Raw genomic sequence first — 22104 nt, forward strand, 5'->3', positions numbered from 1 at the left:
TTTACTATCAATAGAAAACAATCAGGGCTTCCCTGGTGGCACAGTGGTTGAGAGTCCACCTGCCGATGCAGGGGACATGGGTTCGTGCCCTGGTCCGGGAAGATCCCACATGCCGCGGAGCGGCTGGGCCCATGAGCCATGGCCGCTGAGCCTGCGCGTCCGGAGCCTGCGCTCCGCAACGGGAGAGGCCACAACAGTGAGAGGCCCACGTACCGCAAAAAAAAAATAAAAAAATAAACAATCAAACAAAAATCAACAGCCAAGCATCAAAACACAGGCACACATCTGTCTACCATAGGTGGATAAATGGAATCCTCTACCAGGACTGGCCTCCCTGGGTGGTCCTGGACGAGCAGCAGGCCGAAATGGACCTGTAGTCCAGCAAGCTACATCGGGGCACCCAGCCCAGGGCCTGACCCCACAGCAAATCAGGAAGCGTTTGTTGAACTGGGCAGTTTGAAAATTAACCTCCTCTCCCCTTAGGGCAAGGGGTGGGAGGAGGGAAGAGAAGTGTGAACATTCACGAAGAAGGCAGAGAGGCCGGGCCAGGGTTTGCAGCTCGGGCCCCGCATAGGACACGGCTCTCAGGTCCTATCCCCGGGCGGGTGGTGTGACTCTTTCAAGCCCCAGGGTCACCTGTAAGGCTGGGGCAAAGGACACGACGCCCTCCAAGGGAGGCTGTGACGATCAAAGATGGAAAAGCAAAGGCTCAGCACATTATTGATCATCTCTCAATACCGTAGCAGATTTCTGTTCCTTCTGAGCACAGGTCAGAAGCCACTCACGGGCTAGATATTTAGCTCTCTGACCTCACGTCACCCCCAAACCACCCTGCTGGATTACAATCAGCCATCGTGCTTCAAATGAGACTCTCAGGCTGCCTGTGTATGTGGAGGCCTGGGGTGATGAACACACAGACCCTCACAAGGCTCTGTGCTCGACCCACCAGGAGTGTTATGAAAACTCTCACTCCTTCCTTTTTATTAATTCAGGTCATTTGTTCCCAGGAAACGATTTGTGTCCCAGGAAAGAAAGGTCATCACCAACATCCTGTGGGGAGGTAAAGGCAGACTCCCCCCGCATTCCTTCCCCAAATGCCTCCGAAGGCACCGAGCAGGCAGGGAGAAGGCGGCCCTGGAGCCAGGAAGGATGGGGCGCTTTGCCCAGGTGGGGGCTGGCTGGTGGGCTTCTGGGGAGCAAGGGCCTCGGGGCCCCGAGGCACAGTAGGATTTGGACATGAAGATGGGGCAGTGCCGGGACCCCCGGGGCTGGGGGCTCAGCGCTCGGACAGGCTGGCTTCTCCACCTCCTCTGTGCAGGGACGCTCCGAGCTCCAGCGGCAAGGCCGTCGGACGTGCCCACGCACCCCGGTCAGCGCGGGCCCCGCACGGCTGACAGGAGCTGCTCCTGCCCGTGTCTCCGGGGAGGGCTGGGGACTGAGAAGATGCCATGGATGTGAGGTGAGCAAAGCCGTGTGGGAGGGGGCAGGCAGGGGGCATGGATCCTCAGGGCATCCTTCACGGCAGAGAAAGGAGACGCGGGACAGGGAAGGACTCGACCCCCGAGCCAAGGGGGGGCCTTGCCTATACCTACGTGTGGGTGTCTCAGGGAAGCTGGCCACGGGGCTGGAGTTCCCAAGGGGGGGCTCTGGAGGCATCAGAGCAGCCGCACCAGGTGCACAGGCGCACATCAGCTCCACGGCTGATCCACGAAGAGCGAAAATACATGGGGCAGCAAAAACCTGAACTTGGAAGCCCAACACCCTTGAACACTGGCACCTGGATGCCAGGTGACAGTGGGTAAGTCATTTCACCACCGGGGTCTCTGATTGCTCATCCAGTGAAGGGAGGGACTGGCCGACAAAGCCTGGGACAGCAGGCCCCAAAAGGGAAGCTGTTGCCCTTTGTATCTGGAGAAGAGAGCTGTCTGAAGACACAGGTTAATGAGCAGACATGTAAGTTAATGGTTAAAACTCATGAATGAAGCCAGTGGGTAGCTGTTGACACCCAGGAGAGACGTCTAGGGTGGTCTACGAGGAAGTCACAGGCTATGGCCCTCGTCTTTCCCAGGGCACAGAGATGTCATCTGAAGCCAGCCTGTCGGATAAGGTCACTGAGGCTCCTGCGTCAGCCACAGCCAGAACCTGGGGTCACTGGGCCGAGGGGCCAGCATGGCAGAGGAGGTGACGACAGCAGAGCCTGCAGGGGTCCCAAGGTAGGAGAGGCCCCAGGGGTCCTGGGGTCCCCCAGAGCCACACCTGCCTCACATGGTCTCCCTTCAGAGAGAGGAGCAGTAGGCCCAGGACCAAGAGTTCTGCTTCTACGGGAGGTGGAAGTGGGCCGCGGAGCTACCACATGGTGGCCACGGCGAGGGACGGGCGAAGAAGCCAGCCGAGCCCGGGAATCCTCTCCTGTCCAGTAACCAAGTGGCAGCACGTGCAGTCCTGGTCTTTATCTCCAACGAGGCGCCCCGTCAAGGCAGGCTCGGAAAGAGAAGAGGACAGCTGGCCCCGGGCTGTGTGCTGTGCAGGCCAGGGACGGGACACAGGGGGTCCGAGGACAGTCTCTGAGCCGGCGGCAGGCAGCTCGGGGCAGAGAGGGCTGCTCCACACCACGTGTGCACTCCAGTTCTGCCAGCTCAGCCCCTATGCGGGGCCTCACATTTGCAGAAACCGTGCTGGAGGCACGGTGCTCTCGTCAGTGCACCAAAGCTCAAGAAACACCCGCTCTGCCGCACCCCCATCCCCCAAGTGTCTCCGCACCATCATCTGCCTTCCTGAAACAGCTTTCTTTCTCCTTCTTCCTCTTTGCTCTTGCCAGGGAGTCAACCAGGGGCCAGGAAAAAACACCAAGTCACTCTGCCCGAACAGCTCACGTGGCACCCATGAACAAGCACAGCCTCCCAGGGAGCAAGATACTTAGAATTCCAAACTTCCCAGTAATTATACGTAAATTATTCTGCTTCCTTAAAATTTAAATAATTACTATGACCACAATTAACAGCTAAAAGCAAGCTGTTTCAGGTGGATTGCAGAAGTTGTTATTCACCCATTTTATGCATGAAGAAACTGAGGCTCTGGGGAACCAGACTTGCTCCAAGAGACAAGGAGGATGAAAGCCCAGGTCTCTGCCTCCGTGTACCCTGGGACTGCATGGCCTCACCTGGGGGGGCATACTACCCGACGGCCAGGAAGAAAGTGACCTCGGTCCTAGCTCAAGGCTCCATTCCCCTGCCTGAGCCCCCAGTCCACATAGCTCAGCCCCTTTTCTGCAGGATGGCTTTCTCCTTCCGCATCTCCTTCTCTACCAAGAGGACATCCTGGGCCTGGCTGGGAGCCTCTGATGGTGGCCCTGGCAGCAACAGGGCGACGACAACGCCAGTGGGGTTAAACGCACACGAACATGCTCCGGGGATCGTGCTGTGCCCTCTCCTTCAGTGTTCCCAGTGCAGAGGGGACCCACAGCCCATACCATCCCCAAGTCAGTAAGTGGATGGATGGGCCAGACGTTAGGCCAAAGCCTGTGTTTTTGACCAAAGCTTCACGTAAGCTTTCTCAGTCTCAAAGAAATCCGGGTGCGCACAGTTAGGCACAGACGTGCGGTGATCAAGGACCCAGCCGTCTGGGGGAGCTGCGTCTCAGCTCCTGGGAGACTGAGCTGCCCTACCCCCCAACCCCGTGCTTATCTCCAGGGGCGGCTGAGAATTTATGGCCCTTGTCTGCTCAGCAGCAATGGCATTATAGTTTTGGAATAAGAAGAGTCTTTGTTATTGCTAGTGGCATTCTCTCCTGCCATTCAAAGCTGCGTTATCCAAAAAAAATGACTACGGATACATTTCCCCCTCTACCATGATCTAATAAGAATAAAAGCTTATCTATCCCTAGCAAACTGCCAATTACTGTGGCTAGAAATGCCATAATCAGTGATAGGTAAGACTTCTGGAATATTCTTTGAACCAAAGAATTCAATCCCCTAAGTAGCTGGCACCTGGCCCCCTTTGAGAAACAGTGCCAAGAGCAGCAGGGCTCAGTCTGCAGCTGCGGGTCAAGAGTGGCCAGGCCAGGCAGAGTGTCACGGGAGGAGGCACACTCACACATGCAGCATGACACGGGGCAAGCAGGGCTCTGGCAGTGGCTCTCCCCACTGTCTGCCCCACCGGGGTGATAAGGCACAAGCTCCGCAGGACAAGGCTTGCTGCAACTGGGACCCTCGGGGGCTGGGGGTGCATCCAAACCCTCAGGAGGCAGACGGGGGGAAAACCATCTGGGAAATCCGAAATATTCCCCAAGGTGGCATCTTCCCCACCTCCACTGCATGCAGGAATCTCTGCTCTGACACAGTCACTTAGGTTTAAAGTACACAGCACACTGGACAGACGAGCCCATCTGTGGGCAAAGCAGACCTAAAATAACCAAGGTCAGAAATCAGTCCTGCCCAGGGGTAAGTGTGAGCAAGAATGCCTGGCCTTGGACAGAAAGGGGAAGCCTTCTCCACAGTGAGACCGCAAGTGACAGCAGAAATGTCCCAAAGCTCCACTGCGGGGCCTGATCTTGAGACGACTAAAACACACATCATGTGACACCTCGGAAGAGACGGGGGCAAGGGGGCTGCCAACCTGGGGGCTGGATAACAGTGCAGCACAGAGCTCCATCCTATAGCCTCGCCACTTCTGCATGTGTCCCAAATGCTCCATGATGAGAAGTTTAATAAGAAAAGTCATTTAATCTCTTTCTTGAAAAAAAAAGCAGGGCTAGACCCACCTGTAATTTCTCTAGCTTTGTGTGTGTGCATGTGTGTGTGTGTGTGCCCGTGCACGTAACCTGCGTGCATGTGTGAAGTGTGTGTGTGTGTGTGCATGTATGTGGGCACGTGTGAGTGTGGACTGTGAGTGCCCGTATGAACGTGAAGTGTGTGCACGTGTGTGACTTCACGTGCGTGCCTGTGTGGATCGTGGGGACAGTGGAGGAAACCAGCATCCTGGTCCTCACAGGGAGAGCACACGCACGTGAAGCCCGCCCACAGTTCCACGAAGCCCGCGTCCAGCGCACGTTCCATCCACTCAGAGCCCAAGGACCAGTCGAAAATTCTCAGGAGACGCTGAGCCGTGAAGTCCAGAGCAGCAACAAAATCCCAAGACTCTCTGAAACCCCGTCTCCCTGGACCTCCACCCACCAGGGGCAGCCTGCAGGGCATCTGAGGGGGTCCCACAAAGGTGGGACCGTCCAGTCAGCAAGGAGCGACGCGTGGGCCCTGGCTCCACTGAAGGTAACATCGTACCTGGAAAGCGGGAGAGGTGCAGACACCTGGACCTGCTCAGAAAACCAGGGCCCCGTCTAGGGGTGCCTACAGCTTCCATATGCCATTTCCAGGCCTCCTCTTTCCCCGCTAATCAAAGCCTTACACCCAACCCAGCACACCCAGGCCTCAAGCACTTTGTAGGGCCACCCAGCAATTGAACCCTACCAGGGAATGCAGGACCCCGTGATTCAGGGTCCCCAGACGTCCATGACAGCCTGAAAACCCCAGCCCATCTATGAACTACCCTCAAAAAAGAAGCCAGAAAAATTCTCAAGGCCAGGCATGTGCCCTTGCCCCATCCCCACCCCCTCTCTGCCATTAAAAAAAGCAGCACGTCGATGTGACTAGAAAGAACGGATCATTTGTTGTGGAGAAAGGGCTGTGAGATGGCCAGGACAAAATTACCGAATTCTTATCTGAAACCAAATTCTTAAGAGCTATTTTTCTATAATTAAAAACATGGATTTCATAGCTCCTCAGTTTATTCTTCAGATGAAAACTATACACCCTATCGAAAAGCATCTAGCAGCCGTTTCTTAAGCGTTCCATTTCTGTGGCCACGGTCCAAAGCAGTCCCCTTCCATGCACATCATTCAACGCGGGCCAATTCGGCTCCAGAAGCCCCATGGGAGGGCAATGCAACGCTTACCTTGGCTTCACATTTCTTGTGGCAGGAATACTTGCAGGCTGCAAGAGAAGGAGAAAGAATGTGTGTGTGTGTGTGTTGAGCAGTCTCTCAATACTTTCTACATCTCCAGATTCTCAATCCTTGAGAACGTCCGGACTGAGGGAGGTTTTTCACTTAGACACAACGCCGAGTTCAACAGAGTGTGGGATGGACGGACACGGCGTCCAAGAACCCAGCCACCCTCTGCACTGTCAGCAACGGCCCAGATGGCGCAGGTGGGGACGCTGGGGAGCAGTTACAAACACACTGGCTTTTCCAGGGGTTCAGGTGGCCAAATCGGGGCCTTGCAGGAGAAAGGCGGTGAACCTGAGCAGTAGAAAGCATCCGTGTTTGGCTGGAAATTACAGCTTCTCCCTGAAGAAAGGAGAGAAACTTGAAAGTGCCCCAGAAGACTCAGGACTGGCGCCTTTAAATTAGTCAGAAATTGGACATTTGAGTTCCACACTCCTTCCACTTCCGGATAACTTAAGAACTGACTGTCACAACAAATCCACGTCTAAATTCCTGCGGGGGATCCTTCAACCCAGGCCATTGTGTGGACTGAGAGAGGCATGTGTTGGTTCGGAGGCCTTAACAATGCAGACAGAGCCGGAACCAATGTGGATTTCACAGGCCCGCCGTCCAGAGGCTGCAGCTGTGCTGACAGGACATGAAAGGCTTCACCCACACCACCACGGTGGCTCGGGGCACGGGGGCCTGCCTGCCGACGCTTCCAGGCAGAGGCAGCGGGACAGCGAGGCGGCACAGAATGAAGCAACTGCACCAGATAAGCCCAGTGCAAGCTCCCATGTGGGCTCCAAGCGGGCATCCATCTGGGGAACCCGTGGGGCAGCTGTGAGATGGGGGACAGGGACCTGGGCTTAGAGGCACGGGACCTGAGGGCTTCCAGGCCCTGTCCAGCTGGGCTGCTCTAGGCAGGACCAGTGAGCTCTCTGGGCCTCTTTCCTCTCCCAGGGTTATCGTGTTGCCAAAATGGAATCGTTCTTGGGACGTTGCTTTGAAACTGCAAAGCACAATGTCAACGTATAGAAGTGTGTGGTCCTGGAAGAATAAGGCCTTGGAGGTCAGGAGACGGGCCCCAAATCCTGGTTAGCGCTTTGAGGCCCAAACTTTTCACCAACCCCCACCCCCCCGTATCTTCCCCCTCTCGTCTATGAGCTGAGGACAGAAAGCCTGAACTCGTAGTCTACCTGGGCCCGAATGACGGTACAACAAAGTAAAACAGCCCGCGGCTGGGGGGTGGTCCCTGCAACTCCAGCAGGGAAGAGCCAGGGTTAGCATCTTTGCAAGATCTATTTTTTGAACTCTTTCTGTGCATCTGAGGTTTGTGAAATTATTCACAAAAACAAATATTTATTCTACATTTTCTAATGGGTCCCCCCTTCCCCCCGCCCAAAGGCGATGAGTGATTTTCTAATTGAGATAAGCTGGCCATGGGAATAAAAGAGGCTTTCACACCAGATTAAAATCTCAGACAGAGGACAGCCAGGGGCCAGAGGCCAGCCGGAAGGACTGAGATAGAGAGCAAGGCAGTTGAGGGGCCCTTTGGCCTTTGGGAAAGTGAAAATTAGCAGAAATGCAGGTGAAGACTTCCCCCTGCCCCAGAGGAAGCTCTGTCCACACACGCTGGATGGGGCAGGCCAGTCCACTCAGCAGGCAGGACAGGAGCACGACCTCCCATGGCAGTCAGCCGGGAGATGGCCTCAGGGACCCTCCTGGCACCCGTGACCCCGCGCAGTCCCCTCACAGTGACAGAGCTGGTCGTGCGCCGAGGCAGGATGGCACAGGGCGTGGCGAGTGACCTCCGCCCTGGTCTCCTGGATCCCGCCTCTGAGGGGAGCCTGGCCCACGCTGTGAGGCGTTGAGGCAGCCCTGGAGAGGAGGGCCACCTGAAGGAATGGAGACCTCCCACCAGCAGGCAGCTCCACCCTGCCAGCCAGCCGTGCGTGCGAGGGAGCCACCTGGGAAGTGGGTCCTCCAGCCTCGGGAGAGCTTTCAGATGAGGCAGCCTCTTCCGGGACCCTGAGCCAGCACTGCCGGCCCACGTGACTCCCAAATTCCTGATCCACAGAAGCAGTGAGAAGAGAACCTACTGTCACGATAAGTCACTAACTTTGAGGGTAACTGCTTATGCAGCAGCAGATCGACAAACCAATTCAACCCAAAAAGGGCTGTGGTCGGTGGAAAGCACGGCGACAGCAGTGGGACACATTCATGGTGGACGGCCCACTGGGCCACGAGAGAGCCTCAGGCTGTTACAGGGCAAATCATCACATTCACAAAGGTTAACTGATCATAGTGAATTGCATAAACCACCCGCGCGCTAAGGCGGGGGTCCTGAGAGGTGAACCCACTGTTCCTGGGATGGAATCAGGTGACCCCACGGCATTATGCACTTTCCACCCAAATGCCAGCAGCGTGGATGGTCCCTCAGGTTTTCCTCGGAGTGGCAGTTCACCCTCAGCCTGTGGGAGCTGTGGGTGACCCCAAGCGAGATGCTTCCCGCGTGTCCCTTGCCTTCAATCCTCGGGACCACCGGCAGGGAGAAACTGGGCCAGTGCCAGGACCCAGCAGGGCCTATGCAGGCTGGCATTCCAGCCCGTCTCTGCCCCCACTTTTCACCCCGCTGCACACTGCCTTTCCAACATATAAACACTGACGGGAACAGCGTCCAGACCCGGTTTCCAATCCTGTGGCCCACAGTAGCAAGGGCAGCTCCTCAGCACAGATGCGACATCCAGCACTCCCAGCCTCCCCGGCTCCAGCACCTCGTCCACACCCTCCTCAGACTGAGTGCGAGTGCCGCCTCCTCCTCCAGGAAGCCCTCCCTCCCTCCACCCTGCCCCGCCAGGCAAGGCTAAGTGCCTGACAGGATTGCGGGAGCCCCGGGCACATTTCTCCCTCCAGCACCCAGCCCGTCGTGCATCATTTCAAAGTAGTCTCTGTGCGTCCATCTCTCCTGACCAGGCCAAGCTCATCCAGGGAAAGTGTCATCTGCTGTGTACCACCAGCTTCTTGGAACAGCGACATGACAGGAGGGACAGAGGCTAACAGCCTGAGTGCCCACCATGGACAGTCTGATCACAGCTCTCATCCCACAGCCACCACCAAATGTCACCACATCCCCACAAAGGCACTACAGATCTTCTGCCTAATTCCTGATAGGAGCCTGGAGCTCATGGATGAGACCTGGGGTGTCATTCCCTGGACAACGGCGTACGACCCTTCTCTGTTCCGGGTCCGCTTTCGGAAGCCAGTGCCCGGCAGGACCACACAGGGCAGAAGCCTCTTCACCTAACTGCCCCTCTGTGCAGCACAGCCCCCAGGATGAAGGAAGGCCCCGGAAGGTACTAGAACTTCCCCAACAGAATGCACCCCCCCAACTGCAGAGGCCAAAATGTACATGAAAACACAAAATGTACATGAAAACACAAAATGTACACGAAAACACAAAATGTACATGAAAATACAAAATGTACACGTTTACTTTGACCGTCAGCTTCTCATCTACCCCTTTTCTCAGGGGCCTACAAGTGGCAGCTCGTACTTTGTTGGGTTTTTTTCAGCTTTACTGAGGTATAATTGACAAACAAAGTTGTATGTATTTAAAGTGTACAGTATGATGATTTGACATACATACACACTGTGAAACATTTACCACAATCAAGTCAATTAACACATCCATCACCTCACATAGTTACCATCTTGTGTGTGTGGTGAGAACACTTAAGATCTACACTCTCAGCAACTTGCAAGTACACAAAGCAGCCGTGTTAACTACGGACACCACGCTGTACGTTACATCCCCAGAACGAATTCGTCTTATGACTGAAAGTTTGTACCCTTCGACCAACATCTCTCCGTTTCTCCAGCCCCCAGTCCCTGGCAACCGCTCTCCTACTCTCTGTTTCTATGAGTTTTCTTTTTTTTCAGATTCCACATATAAATGATACCATACAGTATTTCTCTTTCTCTGTTTGACTTATCTCACTTAGCAGAATGCCCTCAAGGCCCATGCATGATGGCAAATGTCAGGATTACCTTCTTTATACCTGAATATTTCCTTATACACACACACATACACACACCCACCACATTTTCATTATCCAGTCATGCACTGACGGACACATAGGTTGTTTCCATGTCTTGGCTATTGTAAATAATGCTGCCATCAACATGGGAGTGTAGACCTCTCTTCAAGATACTGATTTTGTTGCCTTTGGATATATACCCAGGAGTGGAATTGCTGGATCATATGGTAATTCTGTTTTTCACTTTTTGAGGAACCTCCATACTGTTCTCCACAGTGGCTGAACCAATGTATATTCCCACCACCAGTGTACGAGGGTTCCCTTTTCTCTCCAACCTCGCCAAAGCCTGTTTTTCCTTGTCTTTTTGATGACAGCCGTTCTGACAGGTGTGAGGTGTCATCTCATTATGGTTTTGATTTGCATTTCCCTCAGGATTAGTGGCGTCGAGCACCTCTGCATTTACCTATTGGCCACTTATATGTCTTCTTTGGAAACTAAACGTTAAGAAACTATCATTTGATTTTTGGTGTACTATCAAAAAAAGAATATGCTTCCTTTTCCAAATACGTATCTGTATAGAGCTGGATTTTCTTCAAAGACTTCAACCAGAACATGTTTTTTGATGGATAATTTTATGTGTCAACTTCACTAAGCCACAAGATGCCCAGATACTTGCTTAAACAGTATTCTGGGTGTGTCTGGGAGGGTGTTTCTGGATAAGAAAAATAGTTGGAACTGTAGACTGAGTGAAGCTGACTGTCCTCCCCAATGTAGGGGGGCTTCATCCAATCCACTGAGGGCTGGAACAGAATAAAAGGTGGAGTAAGAAAGAATTCTTTCTCCCTACCTGACTGTCTTCAAGCTGGCACATCAGTCTTCTCCTGTTTTGGGACTAGGACTCAGAAAGGAACTACACATGCATTGGCTCTCCTGGGTCACAGCTTGCCGACTACAGGTAGGGCTTAGCCTCCATACTGGGTGGACCAATTCCTTACAGTAAATTTCTTTCTCCATATACATTCTGTTGGTTCTTTTTTGCTGAAGAACTTTAACTGATACCATGGTGAAAAACACTGAATGCAGAAACAGCTGGGAAGATCCAGCCTCTTAAGTCACACAAAGCATGCGCCATATATATATATATATATATATATATGTAAAACAATGCCACTCGTCTCATTGTACGTAATGAGGAGTAGAACAAAGGGATATCAAAGGCTCATTTCTGCCATGAAAAAAGAAGTTACGGAAGCAATAAAGAAGAAAATTTATATCCACAAATAAAATATTGAGTCCTATTGAAAAATCATAACTTCTAAAAAGCTAATATGTGACAATGCTTATAACAGGCAAGGTGAAAAGATATAAAACTGTGTACAGTACAAACTCTGTAAAAACAGACATGTGCAATGGGCTGGTCCACATGTGAGAACGCGGCATAGGGGAAAGACATCGTCATACTCAGTTACAAAAGGACGAGCTACACAATAAATCATGCTGGGAAAACCAGCTCGCTCATGAAAAATAACCGAAATAACATGAATTCCAGATGAATCAACCAGGAAATTGTGAAACTGGATGAGAACTGGAAAAGCAGAAATGAACATTAGAATAAAGCACTGTAGAGCATCGTTATGACCATAGAGAAGGGAAGGCATTCTTAAATAGGAACAAAAACAGAAATTAAATGAAATGATGGGTGGATTTGAATAAGCGGAAACTTAAAACTTTCACATGACAAACACTCCACAAACAAAATTAGGCAAGCAACTGCTTGCAATGTTTGCAATACGCAAGTTGAAATGGTAAGGAACTGACATTTCTGTAGGTCAAAATCCATCAAAAATCGGCAAAAGTCCTACCTAATTTAATGATAGAAAGATTAATATTATAATATAATGAATTCTTAGAAATCAAGAAGAAAAATAATCTAAGTTTTTAAATGAGCCAAGGATTTGAAAGGCTAGTTTACTAAATAAACATTACAGACATCTTTTCTGTATTTCTTTAGATGCTTAGCCTCAGTGATAACCAGATGAATGAAAAACGTAATAAAGCGAGACACCATTTTTCATCCATTGACTTGCAAAAATGAAAAGCAGAGAAGCAGTCAAGTGAAAGAGTGGATTGAGCTCAAGGCCAAGGTCCAGGGTAGGCTCCCCAGCGCTCCCTCAGCATTTCCCATCAGGAGCCTTTCTCCACCCTGGGAGGGGGTATGTTGCCAGTGCATTTCTCATGAGTTTCCTGCAATTAATGACACACGAATCCTCACCTCCACAAGTCTGGGGTCTGCATTCCACACTCGGCTCCCTGGTCAAACAGGGGCTTCCAAAGTCATGGGTAGGAATCCGCTCCCATAGCAGCAGCTGCCCAGAGCGTCTGGCTCTGAAACGCCCCAAATTGTTCCACGTTGTCTTGGAACTGCTATTCTCCCGATGTCTCCAGGAGCCTTGGGAATCCAGGTCACCGGCTTACAGGCTTGTCATACAATACTCTACACATATTTACCAAGAGAGAGACGAGCCCTGGGCGTCACCTCTGCTTCTCCTGCCTCTGCCCTCAAGCTCACCAGCTTATCCGCGTCCACAGTCACCAGCTACCTGTGACGGGGGACCGGACGCCCACAGCAGAGGGCAGAGGGCCCAACGCCACATTCACTGCTTGGCCACACACTCCTCTTCCTTGCCTTGTTGGTCATAACTGCCACCATGTCCTGTGGTTCTAATTCAGTACCTGGCACAAAGCAAGTGCTGACTATCTACACTTACCGACCTGCCCCATCCAGCCCTAAGCTCTGTCTATTTATCCCTTAGGATATTGTAGACAGTGATGGCCTGACAGACAGGACTCCCCCCTCAGCCTCAGAGCTCCCCCCTCACAGGTCACAGCTTTTTCACCTTTTTATTCTAGCAGGTGCTTAATATGTGTTCCGTTAACCGAAGGGAAAAAGTCATTATCAAATATTCCTTACAAAACCCCCTCCATGCCATTTTCCCTCTGGCCTCTCTTTTGCTCCTTTTCTCAACCTTCGTTTCCTTCAGGCTCCTCCCTACGGTTGAGAAGCATTTCTTTATTTTTTTCCATTCCAGTCTGTTCTCTCCTATTCCATTATTAGATCCAGGCTTGATCTGACACTGCATCCTCTCTGGATCCATCTCCCCCGTGGGGTCAAATCTCGCAGAACTCACAATTCTCGACAACCAGGAAAAGACTCACCCACTGAGGACTAGAACGCCAAGATCCACCACGCCAGTGCCCTCGAGTGTGGGTTTGGAGCAGGACTGTCAGTGGAAACTGGGCCACTTGAGCCACCCGAGGGATCTTGGTGGAGCAGTGAGAAGAGGTCACCTGTTCAAAGCCCTGGCTGGTGGGGAGGGCAGAGCAGGAAGCGCTTCAGCTGGGTTCTGGGCAGCAGAAGGCAAACCACACCAGACACTTAACCGGCCATCTGCGGCTTTCCCTGCAGCTACAGTTTGAGAAGTAGGGGTAAGGGAGCCTCTATGTGCAAACGACAGCTTCTTAAAAATTAAATTTTTTCTTCTAAGTTCACCACATAAAACACTTGTGGCAAAATAGGTTAATAAGTGAAAATAAGGGACTTGAAGGTCAAGAAGGAGCTAGAAAAAAACAGTAAAAATATTAAGCCCAAGTCACAGAAGACACACCTGACTCTTCTCCACCATCACCAATGTCACCATAACCAACAGGAATAACGTCATCACAGTCATCATCACTAACACTACTGGACGCTTCCTTGAGCCAATCAATGTTCTTTGTGTTCCTCGTGCATTTAATCTGTTACAATGACTCAAAAAGAGAATTCAAGGGCTTCCCTGGTGGCGCAGTGGTTGAGAGTCCACCTGCCGATTCAGGGGACACGGGTTCGTACCCCGGTCCAGGAAGATCCCACATGCCGCGGAGCGGCTGGGCCCGTGAGCCATGGCCGCTGAGCCTGCTCATCCGGAGTCTGTGCTCCACAATGGGAGAGGCCACAGCAGTGAGAGGCCCGCCTACCGCAAAAAAAATAATAATAATAAAATAAATAAAAGAGAATTCAAGCACAGGGTGGCAGGGCAGGAACCCTGGCAGCCTGTCTCCAGGGTCCATGCTCCCTTCCACCATGCCCTGCTGCTTCTCCAGAAATGAACCAAAGGAAGGGTCTCTTCGCCGAGACCTCACACAGCTTGTGCGTGGTTACTGAGAGAAGACACATGATGTCTACAGGCAGCACACACACACGGCCTCAACGTGCAAATGTATATGACATACATCTAAACTATAGGGAGAGGAAACTACTATACTATCCGAGTGTTTTACGGTACCTGTATAGCTTACTGACAAAAGGAAGAAATCCTAAACATTAACTACTCAACATGCAAATTGTAAAGGTCACCAAACCAAATTGAGGGCCAGGAAAGGGGCCTGTCTAGGGCCACAGCGACTTCTGCAGGAGCCAACCACTGACCCTGCCAGGCCCCGTCTACACCCGCAGAGACTCTGCCGGGCTCCCAATCCAGCAGCAGCCCCACTTCACACACGATGGCATCTGTGAGAGGCAGACCGTCACAACCACCCTGGGATGGAGTCTTGCATCTCCCGCACACAGCAGTTTAATTTAAGAAGGCAACATCGAAAGGACTCCTGGCACATAGAGTCCTTTCCTTCTCAAAAAAGAGTAGCTACTGTTTATTCACACAGTTATTACAGTTAGGTACATAAATACGATAATCCATTGAGTATTCTCATAGGTGTTTAAATTCCACCAAATGAGGGAGTTCTAGAAAACCTTTTTCTGAAGAGAAATCGGCAGACATCTCACTAACAGTGATACAGGTGAGTGCCCAGCCCCTCAATGCACATGTGCCCAAGGGGTGGCACTCACCACATTAGGAACAGCCTCCATGCAGGACCTAGAAATCAGGACTTGATGCCTGCACGGGCACCCGCCACTGGGCTTCCTTCCACACCGCCCACTGCCTGCCCTGGAACCCACGTGGGGCCCCGGGCACACAGGCATCCCTGATGTCGGCGGGCCTCTCCACCAAGTCCTGGGCCTTGGCCCTCATGCACACCTGCTCCTGGTTACTTCTCCAAGTAGCGCAGCTCTCCGGGGCCCACATCCAGGCAGCTGAGTCCTTGGGCCAAGGACATGGCTTCCCCAAGCCACACATGCCCCAGAGGTGGCCTCTACGAGCCAGCGGTCCCGGCCACGTGCTTCAGGGCAGCAAATGCCACCACCCGGCCACGAGGGATGGACCCAGGGCCCCTCAGGGAGAGTCTGTACACATCCCCTCGGCTGGGGGGCTCGGAACAGAGGAACGTGGCCTTGAGATAACACAAGGAGAGGCCAGGTGTGCACACAGGGAGCGTGGCACATCTGCTGGGGCATACGCACTGGGAAGGGAAGCGGGAGAGAGGAGCTGCCCCGGGACCCGCGCCCAACCCCTGATCTGTTTCCACTGCCTCCAAACTATGCAAACCATCCCAGCCAAGCTCAGGGGCGACACACGGGCGCGGGTGCCTTGGGGTCACATTGTGTTTGCCCTGGCTTCCCTGCACAGGAGACACTGGCAGAGTGTCCCTGAGGGGAAATGAGACGTGGAGATGAACCCCCCGAGGGAGAGGGCACTTACGGGACCGCTGTCAGTGAATGATTTTCTTCAAGGAAAAGAAAACTAGGTGGGTCAAAAAAGTGATCTCCATGGGGCTAGACTGTGAGATAAAACGTAACCACATAGCGATTCTTGGAGCAGAGAAGCGTGGGCCACACAGGTCACAAGACGGCACTGCACAAGGCCCGACTGTCACCGCCCTGCCGCCCTCCCGCCCTTCCGTGTTGGGCACACACAGGGTCCTCGGGGCCAAGACAGCCCCAGGCAGCTCAGCACCCAGTGGGATCCTCAGATCTGGCTGCCCTCTACCAACAGAATTCCAGAGGGTGCACAAGCAGGTGCACGCACAACCACGTGCCATCCACACCATTCCGACAGCCCCCTTGGTCCTCCCTGGCATCTCACACACTACACACTAAAAAATGCCATAAAACAGACCGTTAAGAACCAAAGGATAATCTGGGACCCCTCCTGGCCCCTATGGGCCTGGGAAGCTGCAGGACAGGGAGGGGGGCACAAGCCCGGACATGCACTCTCACGCCAAGCCCTGGACGGTGCTGGGGGCCGTGAGCATCTTCAGAAGCAAGCAGGGAGCCAGGCCCTGGCCTGAGAGGAGAGCCTGGCTGCTGGGCACCGCTGTCTCCAAGCTGGTCACATCTCACTGCTTCTATTTACTTTGAAAAGAATAACTGTTCCTTGTAGGTGGTTAGAGCAGAGGCACTGAGATTTTTAAAAGGACGTTTGGGACAGCTCCTCAGCCAGCTCAGGCCTCAGCTGTGCAGAGACGAGAAGGAAACTGGCTCTCCATAGAGACCATCTGTCACAACCAGGCCGTGTTAAACGTACGTGGGAAACAGGGCCCTTGTGCCTATGGAGCTAAACCACCTTTGCTTGTGCTCGTGACCTGCACGTGTGGACAGCAGCCAGCCAAGGACCCCGGGTGTCACCCACGTGGGAATCGCCCATGGCACATCCAGTTGGGGTCACTGAGGAAAAAGAATCATCACAGCAACTGCAAAGTTAAGTACCAGAACGTGGGCTAAGCACCTCACACCTGTCTCATTCGGACCTCGCACCAGCCATCCAGAGGAGGATGGTTACAACCCATGTCATGGATTCAGAGCAGGAGACTTTGCCCCTGACAGACTCAGAGCACCAGCTTGTGCTCCCAGCCCAGCCATGTCTCTGTCACACCCTCCTCTACGTCTCCATGTGTGTGCATATGCACCTGTGAGCACGTGTCTGTTTGCACATGCACACGTGTGTGTTCGTGTACGTACACACCCATGCATGCCTGCTGATATGGGGAGAGGGCCCGTGCTGAGGAGGCCTGGCGCTGGATCCATGTCCCATGTGCACCTCCACAGGTGACCCCTCAGCCCCCGGGGCCCGGCTCACCCTTTCTACACAGAGAGTAACCACCAGGCCCCGTGAGACAGGCTGCATCCAGGGACAAGGTGAGAGGGCCACGCACTCTGAGAAGCAGGTGTGTCAACTTTGAAATAGAGACCCCTGGGGCGCCAGGGAGGGAGGGGACTTCTGGCGTCCCCACGAGGCCGCAGCGGGGGAAGGACAGGTAGGAGTTGGTGATGTGCTCATGGCACCAGGGCACCATCAGCACTGCCCGTGGAGGGGCCCTTCAGAGGAGGGGGCCACAGCTGCCTCCTGCCCACTCTTGGGTCCCAACGAAGTGTGACCATTGTGCATCTTTCCTCGAGGCTGCCCAACCCCAAAGCAGCCATCAGGGACCGTGCGCCAGGGTGTCCACAGCGGGGAAAGGGAGCCTAGAGGCAGCCCTGAAAATGTTCTGTGGAGGAAATCCCAAACCCACCGGTGATAAGAAGCCCCAGAGCAGCCCAAAGCCTTCTGCCAGGTCCCCCAACCTGCCTCCGCTCTGTGACACAGAACCACGATTCTAGAGTTCAAGGGAAACAAGAGACGTCCTCCTCACATGTCCCTTAGACAGATTTACTAACGTGAAAGCACAAAAGATAGCAAGTTGCATTGATTACCTGGGGTTTAAGCACCAAATAGTGAAGCTGGTGGCTGTTTACCGACAGGAGCAATGCCTGACAACACGCTGAAAGGGCAGTAACGCGATGACCCTCACTCAAAAGAGCCGCAAGTTTTCATCTGTAAACTGCTAAGAGATCAGAAAGTAGAATAACCCGAGCTACCGACACTACAGGACAGACGGAAGATACGTCATGAGCCACTCATTGCTGCCCCCTCTCCCATATGACTAGCTTTACTCTTGCTGGAAAAAGTTCTCATGAGTACGTATCTGTGTAAATACGGTCAGTCCCGGCCCAGTGAGGGTAGGGGGAAACTCAGGCTGAGATGGGGAATTCCGTGATTTAACTTTTGGAAACTCCTGAAAGAAGGTTTCATTTTGGTTTTCTGTTTGCTTGCTTGCTTCGGTTTAATCAGCATGGGAACGATAAACGCGGACTCACCTCGGCATGAAATCCCTTGACCTTCGATAATCTGTTTGCAAACCCCACAGACTCTGGGTTTTTTAAAGGCCTTGTTCTTAAAACTGTGCAGACTCGAAGTTAACTCTTCTGGCTGAAAAAGTAGAGAGAGAAAGTGTCAGCTCTTCCATTCATAGTCCGTTTGCCCTTTCTTTTCCCTTTCAGGAGATAATAAATCCAGCCGAGTTGGTGAAGGGCTGAAACAGGAACTTGACCAGGCAAACAGAGAAGAACAAGACAGCACCCTGCCAAGGCTGGGATCCCAGGGGCCTGGGATGCCCCGTCAGCATGCCCGGTGCCAGGGCCCTGGTGGCGGCCCACACGCTACCAGTTCATAATCCCCTGGGTGAAGGGCTTATGTGATTGCGTATTAGCTTACAAACTGCAGGCTTACAGCCACTGCTTCTGTGACAAAGGAATCCACATGCGTTCCCAGAATCTTACCGCTTCTTCCTCTGGAAGAAACGATCAGCAAACAGCACAATTATAGCAGAGGTCACTAACCAACTGGCCTTCCTGGCGACTTAGCCTCTCTGAACTGATGTACTGAGGAGAAGCTGTCACCAGACCAGGGTGACAAGATAGCAGTTCCTCCTTAAACCTGGTACAGAATTGAACCCATTACACACACCGGCACCGGGACAAGGTGAAACACTTATGCACCAAATCCGTGTTTGTAGTGTCAAGGCTCATAGCTGTAGCTGAGGATCTTATGAAAATTCAATTTGCCTTCGAAACCAAACACCAATCATATTCCCATTTGCTGATATGAGACAGTGTATTCTAACGTAACCTGTATCCACATGGACTCACAGAGGCCGTGACTCACACCAGAAGAGCTAAAATTCATTGAGAAGACGAAACGTTGCCGAGAATGGGAGACATATGGTACAACTACTTTGGAAAACGGCTTGACAATTTCTTATACATTTTTTAAATCTACGCCAATCTTATGACTCAGCAATTCCACTCTTACAGACACCAAAATACATATGTCCAGAAAGACACGTGCAATAACGATCAGAGCCACCTTATTTAAAACTGCCCCAAACAGGAAGTGACCCAAATGCCCATCACAAGGAGCCTCGATAAACAAACCATGGTATATTCATAAAATGGAATATCATTTGGGTATACACAAGAGCAAGCTACTAATACATGTAACATCATGGATGAACATCAAAAGCATTATTACGCTAAATGAAAGAAGACAGACACGAGCACACAGTGACTGATTCTCTTTATAGGGTGTTCATGAACAGGTAAGTTAACCTATCTAGTTCTTCAGAGGCAGGAAAAAAGTGAGGTGAGCTCTACGAATGCCCCAAATTCCTACATGGAGAAAGCTTCCAGGATGCAGAGAGGGAAGGGGGAACCAGTGTACTACATGGATTGAAGAAAGGAGTTAAGAGTTCAGGCTGAATAAGCCAGCAAGAGTTCACTAGCCAGAGCACCAGAGAAGAGAGAGCTACAAAGAACTCTTAAGATCTGCGTAAGGGCCCTCTGAAGCATTCAGCACAGTAATGATGAGCGTGTGTCCGTGTGCGTGTGCACACACATGTGCGTTTACACACACGTGTTTGAGGAAGCCACCCCCAAGGCTGGGGAAAGAATCACCAGAGAGGATTTGAGGAAACAGTGCTCACACAGAGCTGGGAATAGTCCTTCTTCCCACAGCCAGACTGGAAAACCTCAAGATTCAGCAGATATTGCACAGAAAACAGAAGGATCTTGCCTCAAAAGTGGGGAAAGATTAACTGTAGACTGAGCACTGCTCCTGTTCTCTCCAAGTAATTTAACTGCATTCCAGAACAAAGCTCAAGAATATCTGTAGGAATAAAAAAATATCCAGCACCCAATAAGGTAAAATTCACCATGTCTGGTATCCAATCAAAAATTATCAGGCATGCAAAGCAACAGGAAAACATAACCCATAATGAGAATAATCAATCAACTGAAAGTGACCCTGAACTGACAAGAATAAGCAGAGAAGATATTAAGAGAGGTATTATAACTATATTCCATTTGTTCAAAAAGGTAGGTAGGGAAAGATCCAAATCAAACATTTATAGAAAAAATGTAAATATCTAAAATGAGAAATACATTGGATGGGATTATTGGCAGATTAGACACTGCAGTAGAACAGATTAGTGAATCTGAAGACAACACCATACAAACTTACCAAAATAAAGTATGGAAAGAAAAGACAACCTAAGTAAATAAAAAAATAGACAAACAAAAGGGCAATAAGTGAACAGTGGGACAACTTTAAGCAGCCTTCAAGCCTCTGAAGGAAGATGGGTGGGTGGAGGGATATTTGAAGAAATAATGGCTGAAACTTTTCCAAAACATGAAGAAAACTATAAACACATAGATCCAAGAAACTCAAAAAATCTCGAGCACAAGAAATGTGACAGAAACTACATCAGAGGCACACGATAACCAAATTGCTCAAGCCCAGTCATAAAGAGACAATCTTAAATGAATCTATATACAAAACAGAAACAGACTCACAGACATAGAAAACAAACTTATGGTTACCAAAAGGGAATGCGGGAAAGGAATAAATTAGGAGTAGGCATTAACAGATACAAACTATTATACATAAAATAGATAAGCAACAAGGATTTACTGTATAGCACAGGAAACTATATTCAATATCTTGTAATAACCTATAATGGAAAATAATCTGGAAAAAAAATATATATATATAAATGAATCGCTCTGCTGTACACCTGAAACTAGCACAGTATTGTAAATCAACCCTACTTCAATTTTTAAAAAAATCTTAAAAGCAGCCAGGGGCAGTGGAGGCGGAAGACACATTACACTCAGGGAAGCAATCATTAGCATAACAGCAGATTTCTCATTCAAAAAAAAAAAAAGCAAGTGAAAACACACTGTAGCAATAAAAGTACTGAGAAAATCTAGAATTCTGTACCCAATCTAGAATTCTGTACCTACCCAGCAAAAAGTCACATAGGAATAGCAAGGGACTTCCTGAACTTCATAAAATTGTCTATGTGAAACCTATAGCAAACATCATACTTAATGATGAAAGACTAAATGCATTCCCTTTAAGATCTGAAACAAGGCAAGGTTTTCTGCAATCAATATTTCTATTTAACCTTGTCCCAGAAGTTCTAATCAGTGCAATGAGGCAAGAAAAGTAAATAAGAGGTATCCAGTTTGGGAAGGAGAAAGTAAAAACTGTCTCTAATCACTGATGACATCATTGTTTATGGAGAAAAAGCTGATGAAATCTATGAAAAAGCTCCAGAAGTAACAAGTGAGTTTAGCAAAGATGAAGGATACAAGATCAATGAATGTACAAGCTGATTGTATTTCTACATACCAGCAATAAACATCCAGAAATTGAAATTCAAAAAATATTACCATTTATATTAGTATCAAAAATATGAAATAGGGATAAATCTAACAAAATTGCAAAAGACCTATAAACTAAAAACTACAAAACACCGTGGAAAGAAATTAAAGAAGATATAAATAGATGGAGAGATATACCATGCTCATGGGTCAGAAGACTCAATGTAATTAAGACACAATTCTTCCCATAGAATCTATAGATTCAACAAAATCTCAATCAAAATCCCAGAAGGTTCTTTTTTTTATAATTGGCAAACTGATCCTAAAATTCATATTTAAATGCAAAGCACTTAAAACTCCCAAAACAGGGCTTCCCTGGTGGCACAGTGGTTGAGAATCTGCCTGCTAATGCAGGGGACACGAGTTCGAGCCCTGGTCTGCGAGGATCCCACATGCCGCAGAGCAACTAGGCCCGTGAGCCACAACTACTGAGCCTGCGCGCCACAACTACTGAGCCTGCGCGTCTGGAGCCTGTGCTCCTGCAACAAGAGAGGCCGCAATAGTGAGAGGCCTGCACGCCACGATGAAGAGTGGCCCCCACTTGCCACAACTAGAGAAAGCCCTCGCACAGAAACGAAGACCCAACACAGCAAAAATAAATAAATTAATTAATAAA

General features: G+C 50.7%; 1 protein-coding gene across 7 annotated transcripts in view; it reads right to left on the reverse strand.

Moving 5' to 3' along the window:
- The window catches only part of TNS3 (tensin 3), a 235607-nt gene that overhangs the window by 170573 nt on the left and 42930 nt on the right, over positions 1-22104 (reverse strand). For 4 of the 7 annotated variants that reach the window (XM_081244808.1, XM_081244807.1, XM_081244810.1 and 1 more), the window contains 2 exons: positions 18084-18195; positions 5946-5983 (listed from right to left, as the gene is read on the reverse strand). The gene's annotated coding sequence lies outside the window, so the exon portion shown is untranslated. Of the gene's footprint in view, positions 1-5945; positions 5984-17639; positions 17768-18083; positions 18323-21065; positions 21096-22104 lie in introns of those variants that run through there. The other 3 variants (XM_081244809.1, XM_081244813.1, XM_081244814.1) reach the window with 3 other exon arrangements.

Source organism: Mesoplodon bidens, assembly GCF_964165515.1.
Source record: "Mesoplodon bidens genome assembly, chromosome: 9".
NCBI classification, from domain to species: domain Eukaryota; kingdom Metazoa; phylum Chordata; class Mammalia; order Artiodactyla; family Ziphiidae; genus Mesoplodon; species Mesoplodon bidens.